This window comes from Sitophilus oryzae, unplaced genomic scaffold, assembly GCF_002938485.1.
Source record: "Sitophilus oryzae breed Bouriz unplaced genomic scaffold, Soryzae_2.0 scaffold_285_pilon_pilon, whole genome shotgun sequence".
Taxonomy (NCBI): Eukaryota; Metazoa; Arthropoda; class Insecta; order Coleoptera; family Curculionidae; genus Sitophilus; species Sitophilus oryzae.
In genome coordinates this window covers 103,069-120,972 of record NW_022146846.1, presented here as the reverse complement: position 1 = coordinate 120,972, position 17,904 = coordinate 103,069, and positions in this window count along the sequence as shown.

Below are 17,904 nucleotides of genomic sequence, written 5' to 3'. Positions count from 1 at the left end.
GGTGTTGCCATTCTATTTCTTATTTACTAAAACTTTGGTTAAAAACATTATATACGAAAAGTGGTAAAAAACTAGAGTGAATATAACTTTATTAATACTTAGCTATGTTTTCTTAAACATGAAGGATACCAGAATAAATTTGTGTAGAAAAATTCACTTTATCTTATACAGGGTATTTTTTATGGCGTCACCAAAATCGTAATATTTAAAATGTTGTATCTCATTTTTTTTTAAATGCAACACCTTGTATATTATTTTTCTTTCAGATGTAGAATTAAAAGGTGAACATTTTTTGTGTCTAAAGTGTTCTTAAATTTTTAGCCGTTTTGCAAATATTTTCATAATTTCATTACATATGGGATTTTCAACGATAAAATATCAGACAAAGATCATATTAGGTGGCTTTGATAAAAATTTACTGTTGAAACAGCCATAATACTGCGAATATCTGCGAAACCGTTAAAAATTTAGAAACACTTTAAATAAAAAAATGTTCACTTTTTAATTCTGCATCTGACAGAAAAATAATATACAGAATGTTGCATTTAAAAAAATTGAGATATACCACTTTAAATATTCCGATTTTGGGACGCCATAAAAAATACCCTATATAGAATAATGTATATAGAATGATGTAAAATAATTACATTTTAATAATAATTTTTTGTGACACTCTGTATATACCAAAATATTTTTGGATACGCCCCTTTATAAACCTTGAAACATATGAATAAAACTTTTTTCACATCTTCGACAATGACGACGATATTGGACTTACTCGCACTAATGGGCCACCCTGTATATTTACGGTGGTTTAAATCTAGGTGTGGCACTTTTCTTCCCTCAAATATAAACTCAATATTTTGTCTATAATATTTTGAATATTGTTATATTACGACCACTTATAATAAAAAATAAATAAAAAAAAATATAAATAAATACAGTTCACTAAATTTATAAGAGATTATGCTATTATAAAATTCTTTCAATTAAAAAATATGAATAATTTGCGGAGACTTTAGATGTACAAAATATTTACTCTAAAATTGTTTCAAAAACCAATCTATATAAATTATCTCGTAAATTATTATTGGAATGAAAATTTTATGGCAAATCCCCTGACCAAAAAATATTTTCATGTGCATATTTGAGACAACCTGTATATCTAAAAAACTATTTTTAAAATCTGCCCACATGCTAAAAAAATAATAACATTTAATTAATTACATACTATCTCAGCTTCTAAAATAAACAAATATAATTAAATGTTTATTGATAATTACTATCACCTTGCCGATTTATATCCGATGGAAATCTAAAAAAAACTCAAAGAATAATTTTTTGAATTATTACTACAATTAATAGCAGCACACAGTAAGGCACTCATTTTTTGTCAATCCGTCTCTGTGCTGGGAAGCAACGCTCGAACCTCGCAGCTCGACGGACGCAATTCAACTGAAACCCTTTGCAATCTGCCGATATTCTACAGATTGCAAAAACTGCCAGAAAATATTTGCGAGAGTGCAACAACTCTTTTTCTTAAACTATGATAAAACTTTACTTTGAAAAATGCCATATGAAATAAAAACGGCGAATATCTACGAAATCGTTAAAAATTTTGAAATACTCTAAATACAAAAAATGTTCATTTTTTATTCTGCATATATTGAAAAAATAATATACAGGGTGTTCCATTAAAGAAATGAAGAAAAATTATTTTATATTTTAGAAAGTTTGGCGTAGAATTTTGAACATCCTGTATGATTTACGTTTACCATATTTAGAGCAAAGAAAATACAGACCATCTAAAGTAAATACCTAATATAGTTTCGATTTCAGGACAGCTCTTGTATTTTTAATAATTTTATAAAAAAGGCTGAAAAATATATATTTTTGATTTATTTATTAATATCTCTAAAACTATCAAAATATATTTACTCATATCTTTGGACTAGCAATTATTGGAGTACAGTGATCAAAAAAGAAGTCAAATATGCAATAATATACAGAGTGTACCTTGTAAAAAATCATCCCGCTCCACTCACACTTTTTTGAGCCAACCTATAGAAGTTAAAATATTTTCCTGAAATAATCCTATTACATACTTTAGGTAAGCACTTAAACAAAATTCCCAAGATTTTTATTCTAGGAGCTACAGACATCTACAGATGCCCGACGCACTATTGCTGAACCCTTTTTTAATATTAGATGATTTCAAAGTTTCGAAGACTCAAGGAAGTAATTTACTATATCTCTTTCTACTTTTCGGCATTTATATCGACGCAAACCATCTAGAAGCGTGCCCAATTACACACAAAGCCGTATCTCCGACTCCTAAACGATTCTATTCCTTTGTATATTCTTTCGCAAGCCCTATTGCAGGACCGATAGATACAGCAATGCACGCCGGTCTATCTGATGCTATTTGCTCTACATTCCGCGCATATCCACGGCATCGGCAGCCGCAGCAGTGACATTTTTTAGCGAGTGGGCCGCTGGCAGGAAAACAATGCTGCCAACAAAGGTCGGCGTAATAATAGCCTCGATTTTTTTCACTCCGGTTTCTGGTGGCTGTATTGGGTGGATAAAACAGCAGCCAATTACCGCGCCAAGCGATAAAAGTTAGGCTATTAGTAGGTACGATTCTGATCGGTACGCATTTAGGTTTAATACCTGGGTAATGGGCTGGTATAAGTACACATTAGTGGTGAAGAAAAGAAAAGTAACGTCACCCCATCAAAAAAAAATACTTTTTGGGCTACCAATTTGTTAATCTAAGGCTGCAAATGAAAGGATCTTATTTTAATCAAAAAATGAAAAAGGCTTTTTTTTACAGGCTTCGAGAGACCAATGTTGAGCATCGAAATTGTCACAATCCAGTCTAGCTAACCGTAATAGTACAGGGTGGCGCCTCTCAAGGAAAGCAGTATAGTTTATATTGAAGTGAAATTTTGAGAGCATATGTATAATAAATATGTATGAAACACCCTATATATTAATTGATGTTTTGATTTTACGAAAAAAATCAAGGTGAGTTTCATTAAAGAAGCATATGCCTAAAATGTAAGGTACTTGCGATATTTTACATTTTGTGAAAATGAAGAGTAAATTTTAAATTTCAATAAAAGCTACCTATATAGTAATTTACCCTGTATAGCCTGATATTTAGTTAAAATATCCATTGTATATTAAACTAAATTAAAATTTAATCAGAAAAGTTATACAGGGTAAGACAAAATTAAAATTGAACAATGGTCGCTTTTAAAAGCAATTTACTCCTTTATTTTAAATGGAACATCCAGTATATTATTCCTATATTCAATGGAGAATTATTGACATATCTTCAAAATACTATTAAGGTTGCCTGCCCTCTAATCTAGGTAAAGATTTTCCTAGATATTTTTATTTTTATAATTTTACAGTAGTAGATCTTTATTATTTGGTAAATACTAGGTGGCTGTGATTCGTTAATTTAACAAAAATTAATGGATGTAAAGTAAAATATTCAATGATAATAAGGAGATTGGTTAGGCTTGTACATATTAGGCTATACCGGGTAAATTCCAATTTAGGTACCTTCTATTGAAATTCGTTTACTAAAAATTAACATTAAACTTGTCAAAAATTCACCCTAATTATAGAAAGATTAAAAAAGAATAGAACGAAAAATATTTTTTCTGGAATTTTAAACTAAACACACCGGAAAAGTCTAGGGATATTACAATTTTATCCAGCCATCGTCAGTAATTTTATTATTTGTGCATTTCTGATATAATAAGGGTGTCGCAATATTCAGCGAACATAGAACTACTACGTATTTTTGCAATCAAAATAAGTTCAATCGACATAATTTACCTCTATACAAAAGTGCTTCGTTGCAGAGGGCAAAAATCAAAAATAAATCCGAACGTTAATTAAAATAAATAATTAAAAAAATAAGCATTAATTAAAATTAAAATAAAGTAATCTCGAAATTAATTAAATTTAATTTTTTATTTTTAGTTCAAAAATTTTAAAAATAAATTAAAACTTTATAATTAAAGTTAATTAAAAAAGAGCAAACTTCGTCAGGACCTTTGTGTCCTTCGCCTTCGTGGTAGGAGTAAAACGTTGCTTTTTCAGTAGTAAATTTATGAACGCAAAATTCCTTCCTCCACAACTGCCGAAAGTAAAAGACCTCTTGTACGGGTAAAAAGGGGAGTGGTAGGTTTTGCATATAATCAAAACATAAAGCCGTGACCTTTTCATTTTCTTTTCACAATTTTTTAATTTCGTCAATTTTTGTAAAATATTTTTTTGCTCTCCTCGTATGTACTATAAGATCAGCAGCCACAACTTGCTAAACATGTCTAAACAATTACTAACGGCCTACTGGATATATTGCATCAGAATTAATAAAACGGCGCGGAGGAACAAAGCACAATTCAATTTGAGAAGGAGTTAACTCCAGCATATATCCCGTTTTCGAAATAAACTTATTATCATTGAATATCGTTGTATACGTGTGGCGTGTATAGCGGGTTAGAATTGCGAAACATGACCCGTTTTCATCTGGAATGAATGCTTCTAAGCATGCTGAATGTAAAATCGCCAAAACGTCAAAAATTGGATGTGACCACTTTTCAAAATGACCGATTAAATAGTTTTTTTTTTCGTTGTTTGTGTTTTTTGATTTCCGACGACGGGAAGAGATATACTTTTGGGTCGCTCTCAGGGGTCTGGTAAAGCGGGTGTGTGGCAGAAGGAAATATATATTATATTTTAGAAATCTGCCCAAGGCTTAGCCCGATTCTGTCATTTTAAGTCCCATCCAAAATTCCAAACACACGTGCTTTGATTAAGGCTTGATTAAGATTTGCATTGAGCTTCAGCATTTGCCATAAAATTTCGAGCAATTTGTTACAAAACCGTATAAATTATATATCACTGTAATCACAAAACTTCAATCTATTTCCGTATTGTAACGGAATTTTAAATTATGTCTTATTTCCGAGGAAATTTAGTTTAATAAAAATCTTAAAAATAAAGAAGTTGTCTAAAAATGTCCTACAATACGGATAGAGTTTAATCATTTATCTTTAATTTCCTTCTTCATTTATGTAAAAATACCTAGCCAGTTTTACTTAAAACGTTAAATGCCGAACGCTTATTTTGCTACTTTTTCTGACTAGTGAATTTTGTAGATTTCCTTACAGTACAAGTGGCGAAATACCCACTGTTTTTTTTGAAGAGTTAAATAAATTTGAATTTTATCATTCTAACGAATAGGACACTGACCAGGACATTGGACATTATTTTTGACACACCCTGTATCCCCACACACGAGAAAACCCGCTACCGACTCCCAGGCTCGCCCCGGCCTCGTATTTTATCCGCCGCGCTCAGATCTGGCATATTGGGAGGATACCAAGACGTCATAAAATACGTCCCGTGCCGGGGCATAGATCTTGCTGCCGCGGAAATTTGCAAATTGATGTTCTAATGAGAAGCCTCGCGTGTTTAACTAGATTACGCTATTGGCGTTGCTACAGATTTTTTTTTCGAAGAACAACTCCTCTTCTGCGGAAACTGGTTTAGTTACTACTAGGTTTTTTACGGTGAGATGGCCTGGGCACTGGCCACGTAATACTGATGCATCCGCGGTTCGAAATTACAGCGTTATTGGTAGAGAGAGTACTTAATGTAATAAGAAATTGATGTAAGGGCTTCTAGAATAATTTCTGTATCATGTGATGCATGGATTGAAGTTTCGTTGAAATTATTAAATTTTGTGTTGGTCAATCAATATACTACAGTATTATTATACTACTGTAAAATCGCTTATTTCTGGGGCTTACTCAACCGGGTCTCACAATGGAAATTCACAAAACAAACATTTACTGATCTGGATAAAATTGATATTTAAATAGTAAGTACTCCGCCCCCTAGCCACTGATATATTCTATACAATATATCCCATTCCATATTTTCCATCTAATTCAAATATCATTCGGATCTATTGGTTAATAATCTTCAACAACTAGCTAGTGTCACCTGAAATAGTATAGGGGCTTCCCCCGGCCGCAATTCTGCCGCTAAACAGATTCGCATCCCAATCGAATAAGCTAATTGGGGTACCTCACTAGTCTCTCTACCCCAACGCTGCATCGTGTCAATCGAGAAGCCAAGGGAGACCTCAAACTCTCAAGACCATCCTCCAAGGAAAGACGTCACCAGAGGTTTTCTTCCGGTCAAACGACCCGTTGCCTTACAGTATTTGCAACGTTTATAGTCAAAAGACTCTCAACCCCCAAATATCAGCTCTATGACAAAACACAACACAACAGCCGGCTGGCTCACAATCACAATTTACCGGATCGCAAATGTTTACATTACTTGCCAATGAATCATACTATTTTCTCTAATCGACTTTAAAATAGAGTCTTTTAGCATTACTAGATAAATAGATAGAGAGTTTCCGAATTATAAAACCATTATTATAACCAACTTATTTTCCAAGTTTTACACTACCTAATTTATGTGAGTTCTTAATAAAAAAAAAGAAAAAAGTTCTGGATACAGTGTAATGCACTAATAGGATACTATCATCCACGTCCGAAGATGACTTCTTATAGTACATGACGTAATAATTATTTATTACGTAATCGCACCCTAGATTATGTAACTTCAATTTAATAGCCGTTAGTAAAAATTTTCATTTCAAATATGCGCACATAGTGCACAAACAATTTTTTATTATTTATTATTGTTTACAGCTAAAATAATTATTGTTTTCACCTCTTCAAATTAAACCAAATTTAATAACAAATTTCTGAGGCACAACACAAGACAATTATAGTGTTTATGTATGAAATTATTATAATTATATAAATATCTTGTATTAAAAATAACTAACGATGGAAAACTCGATGAGGGTATGATCGAATGATGCAAGGTAGGAGGGCAATATCTATGTTGAATGGTGTACTGTGGGATCAAAGGAATTTCTAAAGCTAATAAGAAGAACAAAGAACATATATAATACCGTAGTAGCATAATAACTTACGGAAGCGAAGTATGGCAGTTGAAAAGCAGAACGGAGAACATGCTATTATAAAATATGTGCTACGGCACTGTTTGGTGATATCGTCACAATTTGCTCTCAGGTGTTATTTGTCCTTGGATACTTTAGTCATTGGTTCACGACACGTGTCACTGTGACAGTTAGTTCAGACGTAAGAAACGTTAAAAGTTGATGCCGTCCGATCGCGACCATATTTGGCGAGTAGGCTATGTGAGCGACGGTGAACGCGGTCCCACCCTGCAACGTTTTGTTTACATCTTCATGAGGGTGGGACTAACGATTCGATATTAAAGAAAAATGTGAGGCGATTTCTCTAAATGAACGATATTATCAGATTTTTTCTTAATTCTGAGGGCTTACGACCAAGAAAAATCAAAGATCTTCCTGGATTTAAGTAAGACAATCTACGGATTGTCACGGGGTTTTTAACAGGACACTGTCTCCTCAATGAACACCTCAGTAGATTGAAACTAAGAAGAAACGGCGAATGCAGATTCTGTGGGGAAGATGGTGAAACACCAGTACACCTCATCACTGAGTGCGCCGAGACGACAACCATTCGTGCCATGAATTTTGGTACGACTGATATTGGAGATGGAGAACTACCCTCTATAAAACCGTCCCAGATACTGGCTTTTGTCAAAGCCCTGGGACTGTATGATGAGTTATGATTCAAGAAAGGGGGACACAATGGATCTGTAAGGTCGAAGTGATTAACCCCCCTCGCACTCATTCTAAATTCTAAACATGCTATTAGCGACCGAAATGGATTACTGGAGGAGATCTGCTGGAAAATCGAAAAGAGAAAAAATAACCAACAACAGAGTAAGAGAGATTATGGAAGCAGAAGACACAATAAAACGTGACGACATAAGAACAAAACAACCCATATGGTTTGGTCATGTGCAAAGAATGGACACCGCGAGGCACAAATAAAAGAGAAGGCCACGACGAAGCTGGAGGGAAGGTGTGGATAAAGAACTAGAAAATAGAGAAATACCTGATGATCTCTGGCTAAATAGAGAAGAGTGGGGGTTAGGTGTCGGAAAACGTCGTAGAACGTTCTCAATCGACTTATATATACATATATATATGAAATTATTTCTGTGAAATATTGAGGCGGTTGGAGAGCCTTTAGGCCTGGTCCTCAGTCCGCCGCTGGCCGCACCGATATAATTCCGTGTCACGGATCGCTTCCTATATCTAATAGGAATCCGAGGCGAAATTAAAAGCTGTTTTTATGAAGCTGGTGCCGTTTTGCTTCGATTTTGTATGGGCATTTGTAAGGCGTCGATTTAGATCTGGTCATTGTCAGGCCGGGCTTATCTCGCAACGGTCCGGAATCGCACACTCCGCCGCTTTCCTGACGATGTTTACGAGGAAACCGTCGAAACGATGCGATTTTATTCTAAAATGTGTTCTAATGGCGATAAAGAGGGAAAAAAATAAGGCGAGAAAATAGTCCATGAAAGTGTACTGTTAAGAGCATAGAAGTTGTAACCAATGCAAACAAAACTCTTTCGTGCCACTTCGTGGTTATAAATAGTCAGAGCTCGTTGGTAAAATAGCAGTTATGGGAAGAGGCCGTTCCTCAGGCGACCGCCTTTCGTAATCCCAGTATGAGCGAAAAAAACACGCTAAAGTTACGTTCAACATTGGCAACGTTGCTTTAAATGCCAGAAACACATAACCCAACATTTTCAGATTGTTTACAAATTTATTTTAGTAAATTTTCCTCTATTATGCATAGAATTGGTTAAAAAAGTAACAGAAAATAGCAAAAACCTCATTGTTTATTGAATGCCTAACAAAATATGTGCTAGAAAATCTTAAAAATATGAGAAATTAAGTAAAATTCTATGTTGAAACTATTTTCCGTTTTTCTCTTTGGCACGACCGATTTTAACAAATTTGGTGTTTTTTAAAAGTGCTTAATTTGTCCTTTAAAATAATTATCTTTTTATTTGGTACCACTGATTTTTTTTATTTTCATTATTGACAGCAATATCTGAATATCGGTATAAATAGGTATCTGTTTCTATAATACTATTTGCAAAAATGCAATGATGTAAACGTTTTTACATAATTTAAAAGACCAATTGCATTATAACATAATTTAATACATTTTAGTTGACAAAAAAAGCACTTAGTTTTAACTTGCTTTCGTAGCCTGCTGTATTATCCGTTTTAAAGTATAACGACATTTTTTTTGAAAAACTAGTCAAATAAAAACTTCTATTGTTAAACATAACATTTATTAACATTAGATTTACAAAATTTATAATTTTATTAACATTTACAAAATAATAATTCTATATAAAATATATAACTTTTGACTTTTTGTAGTAGGTACGTGTGTACTAATTGTAAAAATATTTTGTGCAAACATAAATATTATTTTCTCTATTTGTAACTTGTAACTTGTACGAAGTGACCAACAATTATTATTGAAATAGTTGACCGTTCTGATGTTACTCGCTTGGTTGGGAATAAATTTAAAAAGCATTTTTATTTTATCAAACAGTATTCCTTAACGCGCTATGCAAGCCGACCCTGTAAAAAAATATCAACCGCCTACCTCAACGGCTCTATGGCTGGCCGGCCAATCAGGGTAGATTTCGACGCTGGCTCTCACCTGACACGTGCTGATCACGCACTGTGCATTTGTTTATACTGGTGCATTTTGAATTTGAATACAGTTTAGGTATTTTTACACAAATGAAGAAGGAAATTAAAGATAAAGGATTATACTATATCCGTTTTGTAGCAGATTTTTAGACAACTTCTTTATCTTTAAGATGTTGATGGTCAAACATCAACGAAATATTCCTTATGTTTGGATTAAATTTCCTCGAAAATGACGACAAAATTTAAATTTCCGTTACAATATGGAAATAGACTGAAGTTTTGTGATTGACTGATATATAAGTTATATGGTTTTGTAACAAATTTCTCGCTATTTTATGGCAAATGCTGAAGCTCTGCAAACCTTAATCAAGTCTTAATCAAAGCAAGTGTGTTTGGAATTTTGGGTGTGACTTAACATGACAGAATTTCTGAAATAAAATATACATTTCTTTCGGCCACACATCCGTTTGACCCAACCCCTGAGAGCGACCCGAACAGTACAGCGTAATAGGCTCTTAATGTTTCACTAAAGCTAAAGATGATTACAAATTTTTATTTTTAAATGGGACCCTCGGTATTTTGTCAAATTTGACGGTATTTTGTCAAAATGACGACAAAATTTAAATTTCCGTTACAATATGGAAATAGACTGAAGTTTTGTGATTGACTGATATATAAGTTATATGGTTTTGTAACAAATTTCTCGCTATTCTATGGCAAATGCTGAAGCTCTGCAAACCTTAATCAAGTCTTAATCAAAGCAAGTGTGTTTGGAATTTTGGGTGTGACTTAACATGACAGAATTTCTGAAATAAAATATATATTTCTTTCGGCCACACATCCGTTTGACCCAACCCCTGAGAGCGACCCGAACAGTACAGCGTAATAGGCTCTTAATGTTTCACTAAAGCTAAAGATGATTACAAATTTTTATTTTTAAATGGGACCCTCGGTATTTTGTCAAATTTTGATATTTTTGCTTAAAAAATCGTATTTTAAATTTCAATCAAGAGTGCCATGGTTAAAAACACCATTTTTTAATTCAGGAACCTTGGAAAAATAGATTTGATCGTTTAAAGTTTTTCGTGTCTTGTCCTGGCCTGTTAAAAAATATCCAAATCATAATTTTTATCCCAATTTTTTAAAATTCAAATGAAAAGAGAGTGACTCATTATAGAGTATTTCGAAAATGCATTTTTACGAATAATTTGTTACCACACACATGGTATTTTGAGTCAAATTGTCGTGATGAACCGCATGTTACAATTTCAAATAAACCATCATTAAACAAATCAAAATTTTCTTTGACACAGGAAATGACAAACAATTGAATACGTCCAAATACGTCAATCAATCCTGATTTATGTCATATACTACCGTTCCAAATATCGTTTTTTTATCTAAAAAAATAAAAAAGTTATTGGGGTAAGCCACTTTTGAGAAACACCCTGTATGTGCAGCAAACATTTTTTACCTTACACCCTATATAGTTTTAAAAACCAAAGAAATATTGAAAAAATCATCTTTTACCAAACACAACATTCTAATAAAAGTTTAAAGAATAAAATTATGTAATGAGAGTAGAGAAGACTTTCAAATCTAATGACTAAATATCAAATTTCTTTCAGTATCGTTATAATCAAATCTCTATTACCATTATAAACAAAAGATGCTACTTGCTGCAGTCTTTCTAACATTATATTTTAATTAATATTAAATTTTACAACGGAAAATTGCAAAGAGAAATGCGATACCTTCCCACCTTAGAGCATGTGATATATAGACACATAATTTTTCATTTTTATTTAACTCAGGTCATTTTTTGAAAAAGTCACTTTAAGATGCATCGTTTATGATTCATTAAAACATTAAAAAAATGCAGTATATTGTTTTAGAGATTTTAGCAGGAAACTTATATTAATTTAGTGAATAGACGGTATGCAACTGCATAGGTACTTGAATGAAATTGATGAACTTCTCTTGGGGTACATACACCAAAAAAGTTTTTGCTCCTCAGTATCATAAAAAATAGTATACTACATACCGAGGAGGGGACTGTTTCATTACTGTCGAGAGATTAACTAAATCTCGAGACGATAATGAAAACTTTCCTCCAAGGTTTGTATACTATTTTATTTACAACCACATCATTAATTAATAAATAGGGACAGCATTTTATTCTAAAAAAAAATATGCGAAAATTTGTTGTTTTCTGTTTTGGCATTTCCATATCTATAGTTACCGGTACCAGTGGTTGTTATGGCGCAAACCTTCAACAGCAAAACAAACAACTAAGTAGAAGTTTTGAATTCTGAGTTGGTTAATTTTGATGTCTTCTGATATTCGGTGTTTAACGCCCATGATGTTCTGAATTCTTTCACTTCTAACTCTATCCAGTTTCGATTTTCTGGCCGCGCGCCTCCAAAAGTCCATTTCTGTAGCTTCGAGTAACTTAAGGTTTCTTTCTTTCAAAGGCCATACTTCACTACCATAACTAATGACACTTTTAACTATGCTGTTATAAATTTTGTGTTTGTTTTTTTTTGATACGGCCTTTTCCCTTAAAATACTGTTGAGTTGTCTAATTGCTTGTCTTCCCTGGTTGTTTCTGCACTTCATTTATTCATCAAGGCTACCATCGTTGGTAATGTGCATGCCAAGATATTTATATTTTTGGCAGTGTTTTATTTCTTGCTGTTGCTGTTCTAGGATTATGTTCTGTTGTTCGCCGCCGATACACAATATTCCGTCTTCTTAAGGTTTACCTCCAGCCCCCACTTGTTATACTTTTCAATTAGTTTGCGGGTCATATATTCCAGATCCTCGTAGTCTTGAGCTAGTATTATTTGATCATCAGCGAAACAAAGAGTGTAAAGTATCGAGTCGTTTAATAGTATCCCCATCTGTTCACACTTCCTTTTCCACGTTTTCAGAGCTTGTTCCAAATAGATTTTAAACAGTGTGGGCGATAGACAGCAGCCCTGTTTAAGACCTTTGTTTATGCTGAATCCCTTTGATATTGTTTTTCCTTTCTTTACTTGGCTAATGTTGTTCTTATAAAGTTCTTGGACAGCCTTAATTAATGTTATGCTGATATTCGTTTTCTCGAGGGCTTCCCGCAATTTAGACTGGGGTACACATCATATGCTTTCTTGAGGTCTATGCAGAGGAGATGTATTTCTTGATTTCTTGCCATCTTTTTCTCAATTATCTGTGTTAGTGTAAATAAATGGTCGACCGTGGATCTACCAGCTCTAAATCCCGCTTGTTCTTCAGCCTCCATATCCCGGTATTCTTCCTCAATTCTCTTTTTGACCAATTTTCCTTAGACTGAGAAGACTAGAAACAGAGCTCAGCACGGAGATTCCTCGATAGTTATCGCAATCGTCTTTACTTCCTTTCTTGTGTATTGTTGTTATATATGATGTCTTCCATTCTTTCGGTATATTTTCACCATTAAGGCACTTTTGGAAAATACTAGCGAGCTGCTTATATAATTTATCCGTGCCGTACTTGAGTAATTCTGGAGGAATTTCACCTGGACCAGGCGATTTTCTATTTTTCACTGACATATCAAAATATCACAAACTCGTCGCTTTTTTAAAACGCCAGAATGTAGGTTTTAAGCCAAAGTCATTTTTACCAGGCAAAACTTGGAGGATTTTCTCACGAAAGCACCTCAAGAATTCCTTCCTATTAAAGTAAGGCTTTTTTTTAAATGTTTTGGTTGCGCTTATAGTAGGTGTGCCTGGAGCATGTCGAAATGATGAGCTACTGAAGATGAAGACTACGCATATAGAAATTTTAGAAAACAAAATTTGCAGAGAAATTCCCGATACAAAAACTTATAAGAGCAGATCATTTATGATAACTAACACAAGTTGGATAGAAATTGTGAAAGAATTTATACAGTTACGAAATCATATTGAAAAAGAGAAATTTTTTGTTCAATATCGATTAGGTAAAGCTCGAAATCAACTCTTTGGGTACAATTCTATATCTAAATTTCCGTACAAAATTGCTAGCTTTTTGAAACTTCCAAATACGAAAACCTACACAGGTCATGCTTTTAGACGAACAGCGGCTACGTTGCTGATAAATGGCGGAGCTGATATTTTACAGCTGAAGCGTCTAGGGGGACGGAAATCCAGTACTGTGGCTGAGGGTTATGTGGATGCAAATATAGCCAACCAAACTAAAACCGCAAATATGATATCTTCAACGACATCGTTGCCATCGTCTTTCTGTAGGTATTCAAACTCTCTACCTTCTTTCGTTGACATTAGAAGACCTGGCACAGGAGTTAAGTTTTTGTAGCAGTGAAACCTCAATGAGTGAAACACATCATCAGGGCGGTCCCTTAACAATATCGATTAACGCGTACAATAAGTTAAATTTGACCATTAATTTCAAAAAATAAATGTATTAAAATCTTCAATTATTATTGTTAATCTTCTTGTTTATTTTTGTTGATGTTAGATAAGTATTTAATAAAGATATTACAAAAATATTTTGCTTAATTAAATGAGGCGAGAAATAAGAAAAACCGAGTGAGATGGATGAGGGAAATTGAAGAGGGAAGAAATGTAGATAAATTTGACACTTTCAAATTTTTTAAAAGTCAGTAATGTCAGTATTACATATGTGGCATAGACAAACAAATAAAAAGAGACTGACAAATCTCATGGTAAAGAGTGGGACCGCGTTCCCGTAGCGCAACTCAGAATAATAATTTTGAAACCAATTAGCAGGACCATGGCAGGACGTACGTCTTTATTGCTATATTTCTTTATTATGTGTGCTTTATATAAAAAAGAAAGAGATAGGTATAAACCGTATCGTAAGACATTATCGCACATTCTGGCTGGCGGGAAATTTAAATTAGCCATTATTAGTAGTATTATTTCATTCTGAAACTGAAAATTTTCACTTAAACTGATTTATTGTGGTGTAGGGAATAAATCAGTTTATGTGAAAATTTGCAGTTTCTTTCAGAACGAAAGAATACTACTATTATAAGGGAAATTATAAAAAAGCAAAAATTGTACTGTTTTATAAACATATTTATTTATACATAAAAATAAATAAACTTTTTATAATATAATAACAAAAAATGTGTTTATTCCACCCACCTACCAATTTTAAATGTAGAAGAACTGACTGTTGCAGGAAACGATGGACCAATTTTTTTAAAGGAAATTAAAAATCTCATTTTCGAAAAAACTGCCTAATTGCAATAACAAAGTGAATATCCAAGCAAAGAAGACTTTACGAGAATCATGATCCTGAACCGTTTTCAAGTCCAGTTTTAATCGTAAAACAAAAGTAAAATAGGTATATTAATAAAGTTTCTGGTTACTATAAACCAGCTATAAACTACCGACCCAAAAAATGAAAAAAATTAATTGTATTAATTTGTTATGTTAAGAGAGGTTTGAAATATTTTTGACATTACTAATTCTACTTTTTTCTTAATAAGATGATAAATATAACTACTTACTTTTATTTTACCGGGTATCTTTAACATATCTATCAGAGAAAGGGGGCACCAATACATATAAAAAATAGATGACACTGGCTCCTGCAGCAAATAAAATAACAAATAGTATAACCTAAAATTATAAGTAACAAAATATAAATACCTATATGGAACAAAGGAATTTGTTCCCTATCCATATTCATAAGTCAATAAAATGGAGAGTTTAGAAAATAAAGTAAATCACCAAAAGAAAAATTAACAAACATGACGAATTGTTATAATGTTGTCATCTTGGTTGTCATGATGACGAAAACGAAAGGCAATTGTTCTAATTTCTATTTAGAAATTACGTTTTATATGGCTGCTTCTTTCTCTCTTGTTATATTAAAATGAGATAGTGGGCCCAATAGACGCAATGCGCAGATCAACATAAATAGAACCAAATTTTGCGTTCTGAGTTGCGCTACGGGAACGTGCGCTACGTGTCCCTCTCTTTGCCATTTAATTTGCCAGTCTCTTTTTATTTGTTGGTCTATGATATGTGGTTATAAATAAAGACATTTACATCAGCTTCACGTAATGCTCGTGTTACAAAGTGTTACATTACAAAGTCAACTAACGCCTTAAGTGTGAAATTGAGCCGCAATACCACTGTTCCAGGGCCTTTTTCTTTAGCACCTTCAACAATATATTAACTCGGCTTCCTACAAAGTCAATATTATACGGACTTAGTCTAGCGTAATACATATGATCCAAGCTCCACAGCTACCCGCAGTAATCTTTATTTAAACTGGCGCTCGTGACGTATAATTATGTCCGGCTCTATCGCATTCTATAGACGCGTTCCCGGCAAAAAACGCACGGTCTGTGGTACGGAGGCGCCTTTTGCCTATGAGTAAAAGCGGTAGAATAGGTTATTAGGTGCTCTTAGTTCCGCAGATCCGATCTCACTACAAATAAGTAACGTGTATAACACACATGTTTAAATGTGGGAAGGCAGTTAAGATCGGCCGGTGCGATAAGGGCAGGGCAGTCGCGGTCCTGCAAGGTTGCCAACTCCTGTTATATGCCGATATATTTCGGAGGCTTCCGATGGGTTAGTTTCCACCATAACGGTACCTTAGTCATTTTTTATTTCATTAATTAACTCATTTTAAAATACTAATAAAACACGACCGAGAAAAAACGGCGTCAAAGATCATACGGCTGGATCATAGCCCAATCGATGAATATTTTGGGCGTACTCTTCTTTATTTTTTAATGGTGATTAATGCCTTTGAAGATTGATGACCGTCGTAAACTTTGAAGACTGGTGATGACCTATGCATGCGAAACCTGAAGGTCACTGAGGTTGCACAACGCTCAATAGAACGAAATTATGCTGGAAATAACCAAGAAAGACCGAAAAAGAATAAAGTGGACACGACAAAAAAGCCAGGTAATAGATGTCATCCACAGAATCAAATTCCTCAAATGGGAATGGCAGGACACCTGGCACAAATAACGGACATCAGATGGGCCATAAAATAAATAAATAAATAAATGCCTTATTATAATTGTCAAAAAAAAATACAATTTGTAGACAAAGATAAAGTAAACAAACAAAAGAGAATAAAAAACAAGTATACAAATTACATTGTCAGTCTTAGACAAATTACATTGTCAGTCAAATTACATATGTCAGTAAATAAGATTTCAATGCTTTGCGAAATGAAGAAAATGATGTTATGTATTTTGTTGGATACTATCCCTTCCTCCCATCCTTTACCCGAAAAAACCTAAATGGGTACGTACTCAGCTAGAAGCAGTGAGACAAGATCGGCCGAGTACGCAGTGTGTACACCACGAGCGCGCGCTATTCTACAGTGTTTTTTATTACCAAAATCACCAAGTACGAGTCCAGAACGGGAATAAAGGAGTGCCCACTATCCTTATACAATAACTCACCCTATTGAACCGAGCCCCTATATTTCTCGCCCGTAACAGATTTGATTTCAAATGGCAGGTGATTGTGCATGTTTTTCGAGTTGTATAATATTGAACTTTTAACTAACTCTGAGCGTGGGGTAGGTAGATAAAGATTTTGCTCCGCGTTCCTGAGTGGATAAGTATGAGATGGCCTTTCTTGAGAAGCTGATACATGCTTACGTATTAGGCAAACGGATTCAAATATAAATAAGAAAGGAGAGTTAAGATTAAGTTAGTTAATAACTGGCAATGAGTTCTGCTGTTTAATCTCAGTAAATATCGCACAGCTCTCTTCTGAAGCTTGATAATGCGATCAAATTGAGTCGCACAACACGTACCCCAGAATGGAAGGGCATATCTGAGGTGCGACTCAAAAAGTGCATAATAAACAGTTCTAGCCACTGACAAGTTAAGCTCCTTATAAACAGATCTTAATGCAAAACAGGCAGAGCTTAATTGCATGTCCCATTTCAGAGAATTGTTTGCAACAAGCCCTAAGAATTTTACAGATTTTACGACGTCAATGGTGGTGTTGTTAAGTACAAAAGGCTTCAGTGAGTTTTTATACGACAAAGCTTTAGTTTTAGAAATCTGGAGACTCAGGACGTTAGAATGGCACCAAGATTTAATGGTGATTAAGTCATTTGATATGAAGTGCCGTGACGTCCTTGTTGTTCCAAGTGAAGCTAGTGTCGTCCGCAGACATATTTTACCACTGATGTTTATGTTAGCAATGTAAAAATTACAGTATGTGGGGGAGGCTATA